The following is an 18955-nucleotide window of genomic DNA, read 5'->3' as shown; positions in this document are numbered from 1 at the left end:
TTTCCATGACAAACATACCTCTCCAAATTTGATGTGATTATTTCAAGCTTACTGGGTATTTCAAAGCTTGTTATACAAACCATCGGGATAAGATACTGGGGTAACTGGTGAAAGGCAGTCTCCTAAAGATGGGCTGTGGGACTGTGCCCCACACTTATTTGAGTGTGCAAAACCCCCGGTGTCTTATTTGTCAGCATAACAGCTGTGGGTGATGTGGATGCACTATGCCAGTCCAAAACATACTTACAGTGTTGGGTAGCAGTACAGGGCTGTAGGTCATAGGTCTTTTTTCTTTAACAATGCAACTTTCTGACAATTACATTACATTATTTACCTGGGAGAGCCAGTCTGGTGTAGTGGTTAAGAACAGGTGCCCTCTAATCTGGAGAATTGGGTTTGATTCCCCGATCTGCCACGAGCTGTGGAGGTTTATCAGGGGAACTAGATGAGTTTGTGCACTCCATCACATGCCAGCTAGGTGACCTTGGGTAGTCACAGTTCTTTGGAACTCTCTCAGCCCCACCCACCTCACAGGGTGTTTGTTATGGGGGGAGGAAAGGGAAAGGAGATTGTAAGCTCCTTTGAGTCTCCTTGCAGGAGAGAAAGGGGGGATATGAATCCAAACTCTTTTTCTTCTCTTCTATGTCCGTGCTGCAAGAGAAGCCGGCTCAGAAGCATTTCAGGAACAAAGATCATCTAAAAAGTGTTTTAAAAAAATGACAGGTGAAAAGAAAAAAAAATTTCCAGCACCAATGGGACAAAATGAAGTGTGGAACTCCTTGGAGGAAAAGTTTAATTATTGTTCCTAAAATGACTTGTCCCAGAAGGACTTTAGTTTTGGACTGAGAAAGACAAAGTCCTTGTCTGCTTACACCACTTTCTGGCTTCTCATGAATGCTGTGGTTTTAGGAATTGGATGTGATGTGATGTAGGGGGTTAACTTTGTAAACAACTTTAAGCACCCTTTGAATAGAGAAATGGTTCCTAAGCAAACGAAATAATAAAAGAACAGTGACTGTGTAGTTATCACTTTGGGAGATGCATCTTGGCCCTTCCCAGAAGATCAATTCCTACCTGAAAAAGACTCTCAAAACTGTACTGCTACTGTAAATTCCTTCAGACTGTTTCCTGAAAGGGGTGGACCACACAAGGAAGTGGAGCTGAAATTGAACAAACGTATTTGCTTTCGCTTTTGTTGCCTGGCTGACTTTCTTTATCAGAAAGCGCAGCAAAAAACAGAAGAGGTTTTTACAGGGCAGAAGGAGAACCTGCCGACACACCGAGCTTCCATCCACCTTGCGAGTTTACAAGCTGTGCCGTTTCTTCAGCTCCTCAAGCCAACTTTGATCAGGTACAGTAAGCCAGTCTCTCTTTGCTATCCAACCTCCTCTCTGCTATTTCTGTTTTGCCGAAGGCTGTAGCTTAATGATCAGAACTGTTTCAGATAGTAAAATTTCTCTCTGTTTTTTTAAGAGTGGGTGCAAAGCAGGGCTGGATCTAGGAGGGCGAGGGTGGGGGGCAGATGTCCTGGTGGCTGATAGAAAAGAGGGGATGGCAGGGGGTGGGGGAGGTTTGATTGCCAAGCAAAGATGGCTCCTTCTGCAGTGCATGCACACAATTCCCCTGATTTGGGTGCCGCTGCAGCATGTTTAGTGGGGACTTGGGGAAGGATCTAAGCACTCACAGGGGGAAAGAGTTTTGGGGACTGGTAACCGCTGATGATTTAGAATGCCAGATGCGCCCCCCTTTTCCCACTCCCCTGCCTTGTGATCTGTTCAGGTGGAGCACCCGGCTGTCCAATGGGGTAGCAGGAGAGAAGGTGGGCTCTTCACCACTCTTTAATACTGGGAGCTTGGCTTTGCCAAAGGCCATGAGTAAACCTGGCCACGCATCTGATCGGCCTGACCTCCTCCCAAGCGCCTGATTTTACACCTTCGAGAAGTGGGGTGGGTTAGAGAAGAGCCTGCTCACAGGTCTTATGTGTCATCAAGTAGCTTCTGACTTAGTACAGCTAAACACTGTATTATTGTGTTACTTTTGACCACTAAGGCCAGTTGGCCCAAACATATCTGTTTTTAAAGGTCAAAAAAATGATCTTATAGGACCCTTCTTTGTCTTGCAGTTGTGATAATGTGTGCATAAGATAGGCTATTATGAGTCTTTTACAAGGGTAGATTATTTTAATTTGTTATAAATACATATATATTTCTGATGCTTAGCAACTTTTTTACACCTTGGAGAAGGGGGGTGGGTTGGAGAAGAGCCTGCTCACAGGTCTCATGTGTCATCAAGTTGTTTCCGACTTACTTAAAAATCAGGGACCTTGAAATAGCCTTGCTCAGGTCGGGCAAACTGAGAGCGGCGGCTTCCTTCCTCGAGTCAATCCATCGCTTAGTGGGTCTTCCTCTTTTGCAACTGTCTTCAACGTTCCCCAGCATTATTTTCCACTGACTAAACTACAGTAGCTTCAGTTTAGTCATTTTAGCTTCCAGCAGCCTATTTACCAGCCTTCTCTTAGGCTGCACTTTATCAGGTCGTGAAGGAGCGTGAGGTGTTGGGTGTTTCTGTTTCTGTTCCCCATTTCCAAATTATGTGTGCTATATTTTTTAAAATCCCCACGAAAAGGCCAGGCTGAACAACTTCTCCTCGAGTTGCGTTGTTATATGTGCAGAGGGGCTGAGGGAACATTCAAACACTATGCATCGAAGAAAATGTAATTGTTCATTAACAGTTCATAGAGGTCAACATAATTGCCGGTATTCTGTCATTGCAAAGAGTTGTTGATTATACACATTGAATATATGCATATATATATATATAAAAGAAAAATATGTATACAATATATGAGGGTGTGTACTTTTATATCCCCCCCCCCCCTTTTAAAAAGTTGTACATCCAGTGTTGGGGCAAAACAGATTTCATCGGGGGCTGAAAGGACAAAGAAGCAAGTAATGGCCGGTCCTTTTCTTCCTTTCTGGCAATAAATCCAGCAGCCGTTCAGATCTGCCTATAGCAGTGAGGGCGAACCTTTTCGAGACCGAGTGCCCAAATTGCAACCCAAAACCCACTTATTTATTGCAAAGTGCCAACACAGCAATTTAACCTGAATACTGAGGTTTTAGTTCAGAAAAAACAGTTGGCGCCGAGGCGTGTGTTACTCGGGAGTAAGCTTGGTGGTAGTCGGTGGCTTTGCTTTGAAGCAACCGTGCAACTCTCTTCCAACGAGTGAATCATGACCCTAGGAGGGTTTACTCAGAAGCAAGCCCCATTGCCAGCAACAGAGCTTGCTCCCAGGTAAAGGATCGCGCTTTAGTTCTTCGCATGAAAATCAGTGGGGTTTAACAGCGCTTAACAGGGTTACCTACACTGCTTCCCCAAAGCTAGGTCTTAGGTTTAATGCTAATAATCGAGCCCAGCGGCCCAGGCCAGCCTAGATGTGTGTGGGGGTGGCGGGGGCGACTGTTAGCGTGTGCCCACAAAGAGGGCTCTGAGTGCCACCTCTGGCACCCGTGCCATAGGTTCGCCATCACTGGCCTATAGGTTCACAGCCGGGCTGTCTGCTATAGGCAAGATTCAGTTTCAACAAAGCATAAGAGCATTTCTTACCGCTCCTAGTTACTGACTATCAACACCACTCAAGCAGGTATTCTTTTGAAAATCAAAGGGCTTTGTGCTTTTGGCATGAACAACCAGAATCGCTGGCACATTTAAAGTCACCCCCTTCCCCTCACCACGTTTGCCAGGATATGCATAATGGGAAGAAGCTCATTAAGATTAGGGTCTCCAACCTGGTCCCAATGCCAGGTCTGCGTCTGGAAATGCCTGAAGATTTTGGAGATGGATCCTGAGGGGGGGCAAACTTTGGGGAAGGGCAGAACTTCAGTCAGGTATAATACCATAGAACCCATCTGACATAGAACCCAAAACGTCCATTTTCTCCAGGTGAATTGAACTCTGAGAGCAGTCATAATAATGGGAATTCTCCAGCCACCGCCTGGAGGTTGGCAACTCTTGCCATGGTGTCTGCAAATACCTTTCCTGGTACCCACCAAGTGTTTTAAGAAAGTGGTTGAGGCTAGGTGATTGGTCATTGGAGATTGGCCGTTGGAGATTTGATTGGCTGTGCAGAGTTTTTAAAATAATTGCTTCGGCAGCAGCTGCCACCACAACACAGGAATCTTCGGTTAAGCTGCGGCAGCCATTTTGTGACTGACTCACCCTCCTCAGGCAGCTATTTTCTGGCAGCCATTTTGTGGCTGCAGCCCTCATACTGCGTTAGAATTCCAAAGGTGGCCACGGGCTCAAAAACGTTGGGTTAACCCTTCCATTAAAACCATATAGGGACCATTATGGGGATCAGATTCTTCTCCCAGTTTACATACCAAATCTGCAGAAGAAGAAACAAAGTAATGAAATTAGAAAGGACTCCAGCATAGCATCCTTATTAGGATTAACTGCTGTTGAACCTGCTTCCAAATTTATTCTGAAGCTGGGTGCCGGGAAAAATAATAAAGGGAAAAAATGTGTCTTAAAATTTTATGTTAACCCAGTTCATAAGATTGTTTCTTTCTGGCAAGGGCAATGGAGGAAATTCTTGCAGTGAGGTTGCCCACTCTGGTTTGGAAAATATCTGGTGATTTGGGGCAGTGGTGGGATCCAAAAATTTTAGTAACAGATTCCCTCGCCAGCTCCCCCTCAGCAAAGGGGGCAGAGGCGTATCTAGGCAAACCTGAGCCCTGGGCAAAACCTGAGTTGGATGGCCCCCCCCATGGGCAGCCACCCCACCACGACCCCCCAAATTTTTTTTTGCACCAGATCATTTCTAAATCATCATCAGATTATAGAAAATGCCCCAACTCACAAATCTGAACACAGCAATGGTGAAACACACAGGTTCTTTGATAGAGACTGGTGGGATAAAAGGTACGAAAGGCTGAGAATCAATGAATTGCAGTACCTAAAAGGGATTAACCCAGTTCAGGGAGTTACATGATTAGTCGCAATTGCTATATGGAACCTTCACGTTCAAAGGCAGTGTGCCTCTCGGGGAGGCGAGGGCATGGAGAAGGGAAAGCGGACCCAATTATTAACCCCCTCTCGGCACACCCAAATAATTAGTAACCCACTCTCGGGAACTGGTGAGAACCTGCTGGATCCCACTTCTGATTTGGGAGTGGAATCTCAGGAGGTTGGGGTTTAAGGAGGGGAGAAACTGTAATTGTGCATACTGCCATAAAGTCCCCCTTGACTCGAAGGAGATCTCCAGCCACCACCTGGAGGTTGGAAACCTTGGTTTCACAGCATTATGGGGTTAGAAAACACAGAATGCAGAAATGCAGAAAACATCCCTTGTTACTAGTTACCAGCTCCGACGTGGTGCTTGGAGTTTTCCTGGCCCCACAGTTGATAACTCCAGGCGACAAAGATCAGTTCTGGATGAAATGTCAACTTTTGAGGGCAAATTCTATGGTAAGCCAACTTTTGAGGGCAACTTCTATGGCAGTGGTGGCGAACCTATGGCACGCGTGCCAGAGGTGGCACTCAGAGCCCTCTTTGTGGGCATGCGTGCCGTTGCCTCTTTGGGCACTTGGCAGTGGCATAGCACCAAGGGGACGAGGGATGCGCGACACTGGGTGCACGCCCCTGCGAGGGCATGGCGGAGGTGTTTGGGGCAATTCCAGAGCAGGATGGCGGTAGATGAGGGCGTGGCAGGGGCGCAGGGTGCACGTACGCCCTGGGCGCAGTTTCCCCTCGCTCCGCCCCTGGCACGCGGTCTCTAAAGGTTCGCCATCACTGCTCTATGGTAAGGCATTGATTCCAAACAAAATCCCTGTCATAATTTTTCCTCTACAGGCACTGCCTGGAATTTCCCAAGCCATAGTTGGCAACCCTACCAGTGATAAGAACCATGTTAGGACAGAGAATTTTACCTTTGCAAAAGGAAGTAACTGACAGTGTGTCAAATCAGTGCTCACTGTCTGTCTCATCTTTAATGGACAGTACCAGAACACATCCTAAGTTCAGCATCAAAAGAAGCCAGCAGATTGTGATAACAAATGCAAACTGGTGTTTTGTAATACCTACTCTGTTTGAAAAGTATATCTGTCAGTACATTAACATTGCAGTATTAGTTTCTGGCACTGTTAGCTCTGGACTTTCTCTTTATCAGGAAATTGTCTTTGTTTTCTGATGTAAGGGGCCAAAGAAGCAAAATCCTGAAAACTGTGTTGCTACCACATGGAACAGTTCCATCATAAGCATCCTACTTATTCAGGTTGCCCTCAGAGTTTCTTGACTACAAGCAATAAACAGACAGGGCCTTTTTGGTGGTGGAACTCCAGAAAGTTGTCCCAAGGCTGTCTGCATTTTTTTTAATGTTCATGCACACTGGTTGGGTGGTGGTGGGGATGTTATTTTCTCCTTTTGGGATGACCTTTTAGGTTTGTTTCTGTATAACCTGTTCTTATCTTACTACAATAAATCATTTCTTCTGATCAGATTGTCCTAGGGTAAATTGCATTGGATGGAAGTTTCTTTTGGAAAAGCAGGGTATAAATAGTTTATAGGAGCAGCAGTGGCGTAGTGGCTAAGAGCAGTGACTAAGAGCAGGTGCACTCTGATCTGGAGGAACCGGGTTTGATTCCCAGCTCTGCCGCTTGAGTTGTGGAGGCTTATCTGAGGAATTCAGATTAGGCTGTACACTCCCATACGCACCAGCTGGGTGACCTTGGGCTAGTCACAGCTTCTCGGAGCTCTCTCAACCCCACCCACCTCACAAGGTGTTTGTTGTGAGGGGGGAAGGGCAAGGAGATTGTAAGCTCCTTTGAGTCTCCTACAGGAGAGAAAGGAGGGATATAAATCCAAACTCCTCCTCCTCCTTCTCCTTCTCCTTCTCCTTCTCCTTCTCCTTCTTCTTCTTCTTCTTCTTCTTCTTCTTTATAAATACACATTGTAAAGAGGCAATAAATCAGATAAGGGTCCATTTTTCTACCCAGGGAGGAATGCCTGAAGAAAACTGATCCCCTTATCCCATCCCCAACAGTTGAATCCATATTGTCATAAATAAAATTTATGTAGCAGGAATTGACAATGGCAGTATTTGTATTTATTTTTCAGGTCAGCTGAATCACCAAGGAGTGCCATGGGTGGGAAAAATTCAACACCAGCTGCAGGAAGTGATTCTAAGGAGAAGACAGGCAGGGAAGACGGAAGCCCCCCAGATTTGACGGTGTCAGGAAAAGCCACCCTTGACATTGCCATCACAGGAGTGACAGGAGCTGGTAAATCATCCCTTGTCAACGCCCTGCGGGGCCTGTCAGATTTTGATGAAAAGGCAGCCAAAACGGATGTGATAGAAGGAACAAAAGAGCCAACGAGTTACCCACACCCTGCTTTTCCAGACGTAACAATATGGGACCTCCCAGGGATTGGGACACCTAATTTTAAAGCTGAGGAATACCTAGAAAGGGTCAATTACAGCCGATATGATTTCTTCATCATCGTCGCTGCTCATCGCTTCACTGTCTACGACATCCAGTTGTCCCATGCAGTTCAAAAAATGAAGAAGCGGTTCTACTACGTCCGTTCCAAGATGGATGTCAGTATTAAGAATGAAAAACTGGACCAAGACTTCAGTGAGGAAGCAACCATTCAAAAAGTCCGGAAAGACTGCCTTAGTAATTTGGTGCAGGCTGGTATTTCTTCTCCAGAGATTTTCCTCATCGCCAGTTGGTACCCGGATAAGTACGATTTCCCCCTCCTGGAGAGGACCTTGAGGAATGAAATCGAGACTCTGAGGAGATATGTTTTAAGACCAGCTGCGCTGCCAGAAAAGAAGAGAGATGACAAGTATGTTGGGTTTGAACAGTTTTCGATTTGATTTTCTTTGAATATGAATAAGAAGTGTATTTAAAAAAATGCAAAGCTAGCTTGGATGGAGTGAGTAGAAAGCTACAGGAGTTTGGATCAACTATTTCTTCTGGTGTCTTTTCCCAAGTTAAAAAAAAAGCTGCATAATACTTTAAATAAAGATATAAGTATATTACGGCAATTAATTGTCTGTCTGTCTATATAAAAATTGCTATAATATACTTATATCTACACTTAAAAGTATTGTCCAGCTTTTTTTAATTGGGTGAAGGCACGGGAGGAAATATTTGATCCAAATTAATGTAGCTTTCTACTGTTTCCACCCAAGCCAGGTTTACATATACGTACATGCATATATGTGTGTTGGGGCATCTTCCCCCACTCAGAGGGATTTCCCTAAAATAGCAAACAGAAGAGTAATAGCCTGCATAATATTGATATAAGGAATATAAATATCACATTTAATGGGGTAAAAGAACCCCAAAATGGCAACCTTCATTCTTGGCTTGCATGGGGGAGCGACCTGGAAGTGGGATCAGGCAAGCTGCGCAAGCCATGCAGCGTGCAATCTGGCACCCCACCCTCCCTTACATCAAAACAAAGAACCCCCAACGCAAAGGCAGTGCAGGGCGAGGAGTGGCTTCCGATGCATGTCCACATTATGCAGAATATGTCAACAATCATGTGATCTCTATAGACCTACCTTAGATTTATAAAAATCTATTTGCTTTTGAAGAACCTCTGGTGGTTGCATTGGATTGTTCTCCCAATATGGTCCCTATTCTGGTGACTTCTCTGATAAGAGCTGATGGTTGCTATCGTTGCTAGATTCGTAGGTGTTCTTTACAAATTGACATCTATCCTACTATGTGACTTGTACCTCATCTTGCTGTTGGCTGTTCTTAGGTTTATCAAGATGGCATTCTCGTCCATGTCTTAAAAAACCCCTCTCTGTAAGTGGTCTCGAGTACTCCTTTAATAGATAGGTGAAGGTGGTATGTTCCTAAAGCTTCCAAAATAAATTATATGCTTCTTTTTGTTTCTTAGATCAACCAACACATCCAAAGGAAGTGGAATCCGTTTCATCCTCCTTCAAAAGATGTTAAAAATTGACCTTTCAAAGCTGAAGGATGCTCTGATGCAAAGAAACCTCGAAGAAGTGACCGAGGAAATACGTCAAGAATTGGATGCGTTGCAAAATGTCAAGCTTGACATTGCCATCACAGGAGTGTCTGGTGCTGGCAAATCATCCCTTGTCAATGCACTGCGAGGCATGACTGATTATGAAGACGGGGCCGCAAAGACGGGGATAACACAAACAACAACAGAGTGTGAAGCCTATCCACATCCTTTATTTCCAAATGTAAACATATGGGATCTGCCAGGGATTGGCACACCTGAATTTAGAGCAAAGGACTACCTAGAGAAGGTCAATTTTAGCCAGTATGATTTCTTCATGATTGGAAAGTTAAGCTTTCAACGCTTTTACTGGAGAAATGAGACGCCCTCCTGGCCTCATAGAAATTAAGCAAAATGAAAAAGAAATTTTATTTTCTGCCCTCCCAAATGGACACTGTAGTATGATTGCTGAAATTAGGAACCCAAAGTTCAGTATGGAAAGATCCCTTCAGAAGATACCTAAAAGATTGCTGTGATAACTTCAGATACACAGGAGGTAGCAGAGAATCTAACCCCAGGGTTTTCCCTTTCATCTCTAGACGAGATCTGGATATGTATGATTTCTCCAGGCTGCAAGAGGCCTTGGAAAATGACCTGGATGATCTCAAGAGACACGCTTTAATCCAGGCGATGCCCGTTTTCTCAAGAGAAATTCTAAAAAAGAAAAAGGCTGCCATGGAGAAACTTATCCTGAAATTTCGCTATTGTATCCCAGTGCTGTTGGGCAATTCCTGTCCCTGGGCTCTTCTTTGGTCTCTGATGTTGGCATCTTGCTAGGAGCATCGCTTTTTCTTCTACAAAGTTCTTTGGCTTGGGATGAAGAGTCCTCTCCGGCCGAGTTGCAAAAGTGATGGGCAAAGATTTCCAAGTGCTGAAATCCGCTATCAAAAAGTCCCCAATGGCTTCGTAATGAGTGTTTACTCCCACACTTGTAGTTGGTCTCTTGTCCCGGCTCCTTGCTTTTGCTTCGCAAGTCTTGGACCATAATTGAGTTAGTCTTGGATTTCTGGCGTAATTCAATTCTGGGCTCTCTTGTTCGGGGTGCATTGGTTCCTTCATCACTCACATACTACTTACTTACTAACTTCCTGAAGCGATATTGTGGAAGATGCGGAGAACTGGGCAAGCGAAGCTGCTTTCTAACCTTGACAATTCCGATATCCTCACATCAAGATCCAAGATGCTGATTTGGAAAAAGAGTCCCAGGTGAAGAAGTTGTGAATTGTGCACAGGGCCAGAACTCATACAAGATAGAAAAAGGAGCCGGGATTTGCCTTTTAGAGGAAAAGCTGATTTTTCGTTTAACTGATACCAATGATAATTGAACTTTCTGGTAACACAGAAAGAAAGTATTCTATGTATCGTGGAAAGCTTTCATAGCTGGAATAAACTGGCTACTGTGAAATGTCAAGGTTGTGTGGCCATGGTCTAGTAGTTTTAGCTCCTAATGTTTTGTTTGCATCGATAGGCATGACACAATGTGTTTCTCTTTGCAGCAAAGTGGCAAAAAGAACCAGACCACAGCCACATAACCTGCAAACCTCGCAACAGCTGCTCCGCAATCCAGTTTACAGGGTTCCGGAGTTAAAGCATCTTTTTCTCATTGCGCAAAGATCAGTTTCCCTGGAGAAGATAGCTGCTTTGGAATGTAGACTCTAAGGCATTCTAGCCCTCTGAGCGCCCTCTCTTTGCCAAACCTTGTCTTCTCCAGACTCCGCCCCCTCCCCATATTTCCAGCAGTTTCCCAACTTGGAGTTGGCGACCCCTCCCATAGCGTCCAAATAGCTAATCAGGGCTCTTGAAGAATTGTAGGCACGACAAAATCCAAATCAACATTTTGTTCAAAAACTGCCTACTAGCTAATTGTGTGTTCTTGTGATCTTGCTTTGCTCGCTTTTAACAACAGCTCACAGTCTGCCACAAGTTGCTTACCATAGATCATCTGTAGCCAGCATATCAGCCACAGCTAATTTAAGAAATTTGGATCTTGCGTTTTGAACACAGTATGATTCTTTGAAGTTCATTAATAAACATATTTCCTGTTCAAGCGAATGGTGCATGCTTCTGGTTTGGAGGGAGGAAGTACATATTGAGGCCTGTTCCTTTCCCACACTAACACCTGGGTTCTCTCCGCTAAGAAGGATTTGCAGAGCCTTTTGGGAAAAGGGTGGTTGAAAACCTGTGCCTGGCAAAGTGACTTCTCAGCTGGGTCTCTCCCCTGTAGCCGATGCCAGTCTGACCGTTCTGTAACTCACCAGGTAGAAGTGTAAAAAGGGGTTTGTGTGTAGTGTAACAATAGCAAAAAACCCAAACAGAGCCTACCACAGCAGGCTGCAGGCAAAAACACAACTACATACTGTATAAGTACATATAAACATGCTCCATTTAATGTGTAAGGATCCCTAAAGTAAGTTAAAGTGCATCAGACATACGAGCCACAAAATGAACCGGAACAATGAAAAGACAAGGAGACAAAAACATACCGGTAGTGACAAACCCCAGTTCTGCCTAACCCAAGCCAGGACTGTGCGTGTCAACCAGCCTCATGGACAGCGGGATTCGTGACTTGGACAGTTCCGTTGACTGAAATGGGAAGGGTTACCTTATACTAAAAAAACAATACAGCACCATGATAACAATGTGCGTTGAAAAGGGAAAGAGGGATTCCATTTTGACCACCCCAAAGGCTATGCTGGGGATCATTAGACCCTGCTGCATGGGACATCTGTGTGGGTTATGGACTGTGATGAGAAGGACAATTGTTATGAAGCAACGCCATGGCTGGGTCTGCCACGGTATAACATTAAAAACAAACCTGACATTCAAAACCTACCATGTATGATAGCACCTGTACAATAAAGTCCCAGCTTAAGAAATCAATCCATCCCTCATCCTGACATAAATCAGTTTCAATTTCTCATGATGATAATAATAATAATTTGGAATTATACCCCCCCCCCCCCTTTATGTCCTGTAAGGAGACACAAAGGGGATTACAGCCTCCCTTCCAATACTTTCCCCACAACAGAGACCTTGTGAGGCAGGTGGGGCTGAGAGAGTTTCAAAGAACTGTGTGTACCCCAAAGTCACCCAGCAGGAATGTAGGAATGGGGAAACAGATCCAGTTTACCAGATAAGAGTCCGAATAAAACTGGGTTTTCGAGATTAGAGTCTACCTAGTGCTCTTAACCACTAGACAATGCTGAGGGAGAAAGTGGAGGGCTACACCAGTTGACAGTTTTTAAAAATTTAATAGACCGCCCACCACCCCAAAGGGCTGTGGGCGGTGTTCAATTTAGGGATAAAAACAGCATAAAACTTTTAAACAACACAAGCCTGAGGGCTAAAACAAATCAGATGGCAAACTCAACCTGTACTTTCCGCGAACGGCCTCATTCGACCTTCATTTAGGGAATGGCACACAATGTGGCAGGTAAGGATGGCCAGTTTATAAATGGATCATGGACTCATGAAAGGCCTCAACCAAAGGTGGCTTTCTGCCCCAGCTACCCGAGCAGACTGCAAACTAGCAGAGCAGGTCAAAGGAGAAACTACCCTTGCATTAATGGTTGGCAGAGCTGTCCTGCCACAGACACCCAGGAAATGTCCACAGCAGAGTGAACATTTGAATCCAGGTCTCCAACACCCTTGCCTGGACACTCTGCCCACAAACACTAAGCTGGTTTCTTGGGTATTTGGATCCTGTGCCAAGTTATATTCCTGGGCCTTTCCCCACCTTCCTCACCTTAAGCCCCGCCTACTTGGAGGAGAGTAGCTTGGGTCCCCCCGGCACTCCCCTCGCCATTTGTGAGGGCGGCGACAGCCAGTGCCGCCCCGACGCTTGCCGCTGACGCATCCTCAGCGCGAGGTAGGCATCCCTGGCGCTCTTTGCAAAGGGCGCCTTTTGATGACCCTCGCGGCCAGAGAGCTGGGGCGTGGGGACGCTCGGGCACGCCTTCCAGGGGATGCCAAGCATACGGGAATGGTGCGCATGTTTTGCGACGGAGGCCGAGGGAAAAGTGGGGAAAGGCCCCCTATCAGTCTGTACTTTTGATCTCGAGCAAACATTTCGGAGCTAATCTATTGAGATAAGTATGTCTTAGAATTTGTTATTGAAAAGAAGATTCCATTACAACCGTACCTCTCCAAATTTGAAGTGATTATTTCAAGTTTACTGGGTATTTTAAAGCTTGTTATACAAACCATCGGGCTAAGATACTGGGGTAACTGGTGAAAGGCAGTCTCTTAATGATGGGCTGTGGGACTGTGCCCCCACACTTCCCTCCATTTGAGTGTGTGCAAAACCCCAGTGGTCTCTTATTTGTCAGCATAACAGCTGTGGGTGGTGTGGATGCACTATGCCAGTCCAAAACATACTTACAGTGTTCGGTAGCAGTACAGGGCTGTAGGTCATAGTCTCTGTCACTTTAACAATGCAACTTTCTGACAATTACATTACATTATTTACCTGGGAGAGCCAGCCTGGTGTAGTGGTTAAGAACAGGTGCGCTCTAATCTGGAGAACTGGGTTTGATTCCCCGCTCTGCCACTTGAGCTGTGGAGGCTTATCAGGGGAACTAGATTAGCTTGTGCACTCCCACACATGCCAGCTAGGTGAAGTTGGGTAGTCACAGTTCTTTGGAATTCTCTCAGCCCCACCCACCTCACAGGGTGTTTGTTATGGGGGGAGGGAAGGGAAAGGAGAGTGTAAGCTCCTTTGAGTCTCCTTGCAGGAGAGAAAGGGGGGGGGGGATATAAATCCAAACTCTTCTTCCTCTTCTCTTCTATGCCTGTGCAAAAATCATGAGGGGGCTGCAGTTTATTACGGGATGCAAAACCCTTAGCCGTATATATCTTGCTTGAAATTGACTGGCACAACAACAAATTAGGTTATGATAGAATGCAAGGAAGAGAGAGAGAGAGAGAGAGAGAGAGAGAGAGATTTTGCTATCCAGTCACAGCTGACTTACAGCGACCCTGTAGATTTGTCAAGGGAAGAAACATTCAGAGGTGGGTTGCCATTGCGGCCTCCCCATGGGCTGAGAGAGTTCTGAGAGAACTGTGACGGCCCAAGATCATCCAGCAGGCTTCATGTGAACGAGCGGGAAATCGAACCTGGCTCTTCAGATTAGGGACTGTTGCTCTTCACCACTACACCACCATGGCTCTCCCAGGCAAATAATGTAATGTAATTGTCAGAAAGTTGCATTGTTAAAGTGACAGGGACTATGACCTACAGCCCTGTACTTCTACCGTACACTGTTTGAGACTAAATAGCTTCTACACCACTGAAGGTCTCACATTTAAAAGCTTTGTTCCAGCTTTGCTTGAGATTGTTGTTTGTTTTCTCATTTCTGGGCTATGTGAAATCTGATTCACAGTTCGGACTGTTTGTGCCGTTCTGTATTGGAGCTTAGTCGGGCCGGGTAAGTGGCAAACACTCCTTCCCTCTCTTGCTTCCACAGACTGTTCTTGTCGTAAGGGAGCCACTGGACTCAGAAATCGAAAGCTAAGCACTGGGCTTTGGTCTCTGTTTCTTGTAAACTGGGTGATTGGAGCAGTCAGGAGCAGGGCGGGAAGTGTAAGCAAAAAGAGGAGAATAAACAATTGAGCTTTCTAATTTCCTTTCCCCCACCATTTCATAGCTCTACTAACTGTTGCTCTGTCAAAGGGACTGGGAGAGGGACACGGGATTCTCCACGGGGTTTTTTCGCTTCTCTATGCGATCGACTCCCTTCCAAATCGAATGAGGCTGTTTTGAGAAAATGAAGATTTCTTTGATTTGAAAACATAATAGCAGCTGGTTCCCTTCCTTCCCAACCTTCCAGCTGCTCCAGCTTCAGCCAGTCTCCCCTTACTCGAGTGGCTCAGGTAGAAAATCAGTAGAAGAAGAAGAAGAAGAAGAAGAGTTTGGATTTATATCCCCCCTTTCTCTCCCCTGCAGGGAGACTCAAAGGGCTTGAGCATAATCTCCTTGCTCCTTCCTCCCTCGGGCTGTGGTACAAACATCCTGTGAGGTAGGTGGTGGCTGGAGGAGAGGCCCCAGTGCTGTGACTAGCCCAAGGTCACCCAGCTGGCATGTGGGGGAGTGCGGGACAGGCTAATCTGAATTCCCAGAGTAGCCTCCCACAGCCTTCAGGGCGCAGAGCTGGGTGAACTCAAACCCGGTTCCTCCAGATTAGGATATTAACGAAGCTATGCTCTAGCCCCCAAACAGTGTACGGTAGAGATACACCTGAGCTCTTTAACCCTCCTTACGCCACTGCTGCTCCTACGCCACTGCTCTTATTAAGGCTATGCCTAGGGTTATGCCCCATTGGATTATGCCTAGGGTTACCAACTCTTGCCTTTGGGAAATCTCCTGGAGATTTGGGAGTGGAGCTTGGGAGGATAGAATTTGGAGGGAGGGAGGGATTAGTGGGAATATGGATGCCACGGGTCCCTGCCCAAAGCCTCCCACTTCCTGGAAGCTGATCTTGTGTTTTCTGAGATCAACTGATTCTTCTTCTGGGACAATGCCAGCCTGGCACCTGGAGGTTGGCAACCTAAACTGGGCCTCCATCCAGTCCAAGGAGCCTTTGGCTGTGAGGAACTTCCTGGACTTCCATTCATTCCCTCGCCAACTCCTTCTGGACAAACGGGGCAGCCCCTACCTACACAACAAGGATAGGGCTGGAGTACAGGTGCCTTTAGGATTTGCAAGTTATTTATGAGTGGAGGAGCTTGTGTGGCATAGCATGGCTAAGTGCTTTGCAATCACCACTCTCACTAATGGGGTCAGGGAGTTTGAGCCCCCTGTGGGTCAGTGATATCCCTGGCAGTATAGCCTGGCTCATGGTCAACTTCAGCCATCTTATCCATTCACTTGGTCCGTAGAATGAGTACCTAGCACCATTAGCTAGGGTAAAGAATAGCTGGGGAAAGCAATGGTAACATACCCAAAACGGCTTGCTCTAGTGAAATCATCATTGCTTCGGCAGTGGTACTCCCAACGGTCAGACATGACTGAAGGGGAAACTTTACTTCTTATTTTATGAGTGGCATTGAAGATGTCCCAGCTTTACAGATGATCTTCTTTGATTCAGAGGATCCGTTCTTCTGGAGCAAAATGGAAGTGGATTCTATAGAATTATACAACATGGAGGTCCCTCCTCGCTGGCTCCCCTTCCTCAGAACTCCAGGAATTTTCCGCAACCCAGACCAAGTAACCCTAATTCATGTGCATCTCTGCCTGTTTCTGTGCATAGAAAAGGTGCTTTGTTAAATGGAGCAAAAACCCCTGCCCTCTGGACCTTTGATCTCCCTTTATCTCCACACACACGCTTTCCATGCATCTCCTAGCTCTGATAAGTTCTTACATCGTGAACCTTGACTGAGTTAAAAATGAAAACAGTGAGGAAAAAGAGGGAGGAGGGGGTTTGCTTCCTTTCTCCTGCATGTTCTTGTATTAAAAAGGTCCCTCAGCTTCCCATTTTATGTGTGTGAATTGGCATACACCTGAAGAAAATGCACCCAGAGCAACCTTTTGCTCTACAGTGGGATATACTAAAAGGAACAAATGGGATTGGCTTAATATTGGAAACAGAGAGCAAGAGGCTGGAAGGCCCACTTGACTTGCATGGGCTTGGTATGGAAATACCTTTACAGCGAGAAAAGGTAGTGCAAAAGAAAATGTGGAATGGATTTCAGCGCCTTATATAGATCTTCGCTACTCCCTTACTGGAATGACATCCCCCACAGTGGAAAGACTGCCCATAGTGGAAAAAGACCAGTGCTCAGGCACTGGTAATGACAGATTGCACACCTCACTGAATGACAACACTCAGTAACAGAATCTCTGCTTTGGCATGGGACAGAGAGGTCCCTCACCAGAATGACAGCTCCTGGGAAAAGAATCTGTGCTCTAGCAGTGGAATGACAGGTTTCACACTGGAGTAACAGCTCCTGAGAACAAAATCTGTATTAAATTTTCCAGCACAATAGATATAACATCTGTACACTTTTTGGATACCTCGGCATATGTATCTCAAACTGGAAAATAAGTCATCAGACCATATATTAAACTCACAGATAAAAGCATCACACTGCACTACATATTCTTAATAGACTACCTCTCAAAATATGTCCTCCACCTAGAGTTTGAATAGATCTTTATGAATTATTGTTTGTATTAGGTAAAAGATAGGATCAGAGGTGGGATCCAGCAGGTTCTCACCAGTTCCCGAGAGTGGGTTACTAATTATTTGTGTGTGCCGAGAGGGGGTTGCTAATTGGGTCCGCTTTCCCATCTCCAAACCCTCGACTCCCCGAGAGGCATACTGCCTTTGAACGTGAAGGTTCCATATAGCAATTGCGACTAATCATGTAACTCCCTGAACTGGGTTAATCCTTTTCAGGTACTGCAATTCATTGATTCTCAGCCTTTCGTACCTTTTATCTCACCAGTCTCTATCAAAGAACCTGTGTGTTTCACCATTGCCGTGTTCAGATTTGTGAGTTGGGGCATTTTCTATAATGTGATAATGATTTAGAAATGACCTAGTGCAAAAAAAGTTTTGGGGGTTGTGGTGGGGTGGCTGCCCATGGGGGGGCATCCAACTCAGGTTTTGCCCATGGCTCAGGTTTGCCTAGGTACGCCTCTGCCCCCTTTGCTGAGGGGGGGCTGGTGAGGGAACCTGTTACTAAAATTTTTGGATCCCACCACTGGATAGGATTTGTCCTGTATTTGTGTACACTCCCCTTTCTCCAGGCAGGAATGCTGGCAGAAGCCCAACCCTGCCCCACCTTAGTAATCCCCTTTCATTCACAAACAGAGACCAGAACTGTAACAAAGGAAGCCTCGGAAAACAGACATTACTCTGCCCTGATCTCATCACCTGGCAGATAAGGGTGCTTCACCCTAAAGTTTCGTTTCCTGATCCTATCACCCAGTGGACCCTTTGTGCTTTTCCCGCCTTGGACTTCACGACTCCTACATCATTGCCTCACCCTGAATCTACCGTGAAATTCAAGAAAGGACTGCCCCTTTACTTTTGATTGGTTCCTCTATTTTTGTTAATGAATGGTGGTGGGTTGTTCCATAGTCTCCCGGATTTCCCGGTGGGAGAAAGTGTTTATAATGTCTTATAAAGCTGCTAGGCAGCGCAGTTGCTGTGGAACGGAGGTGCTCACACTGAGGTCAGCATCACAATAAAGAATCTTCTATTTTATTTACTATACTCACTGTGTTGGGTCCCGTTTCTGTTCCTCCGCACTACCGAGAGCTGAAATCACATGAATCATTAAAAGTTACCCTGGTAGCACGGTGACATCTATATCTGCATTCTAATGATTGGCAGCTTCTGCAATGGCTCTTTTGCCCAATAGTGGAACATTTCTGACAAACCAAGCAGCAGTGAGTGAAAGAAATGCTGGCCAGAAGTTCTGCAGCAACCTGTCCTTAGTTTCATATATCCCCAAGTGTCCACTCAAAACAGTGTCATTCACTAAGTGTAATGGTCTGGTACCCCAATCGACAACAAGACTCAAGGAAGATTCAAGAGTGTAGTTGTACCCACGAGGTCCCAGGGAAGAGACGACATGCGGAGATTTCATCTGGTGGAGAGGAGTTCAGCTGGCAGGAAGCTGTGGGATCCTGTGAGATCCTGGGCAACTTCTGTTGCGGTGTCAGCCACTCACACCTTTTATTAGGGTTTCAATGGGGGCGTGTAAAGGGGTCGGGCAGGCGGGAGAGCGGGAGGTCGGGAGAGCGGGAGGACGGGAGATCATCATGTGATGCATGATCTCATCGGGCTGCTACGTGTGGGAGGAAGCGTCCATGTCTGGACCTAATCCTCACCTGAGGGCAAGAGCCCTTTTGTCCTATTGTATGGGACACCTGGTGGCTGCGAGTCAGGCAGTTCACAAC

General features: G+C 45.9%; 1 pseudogene; it reads left to right on the top strand.

Moving 5' to 3' along the window:
- The first annotated feature begins 1135 nt into the window (after positions 1 to 1135).
- Positions 1136 to 10191, top strand: LOC125435483 (annotated as a pseudogene).
- Positions 10192 to 18955: the final 8764 nt, after the last annotated feature.

The sequence above is a fragment of the Sphaerodactylus townsendi genome, linkage group LG06 (genome assembly GCF_021028975.2).
Source record: "Sphaerodactylus townsendi isolate TG3544 linkage group LG06, MPM_Stown_v2.3, whole genome shotgun sequence".
Lineage (NCBI taxonomy): Eukaryota > Metazoa > Chordata > Lepidosauria > Squamata > Sphaerodactylidae > Sphaerodactylus > Sphaerodactylus townsendi.
The sequence above is the reverse complement of the archived record's forward strand: the minus strand, read 5'-3'. Positions and strand labels throughout refer to the sequence as shown.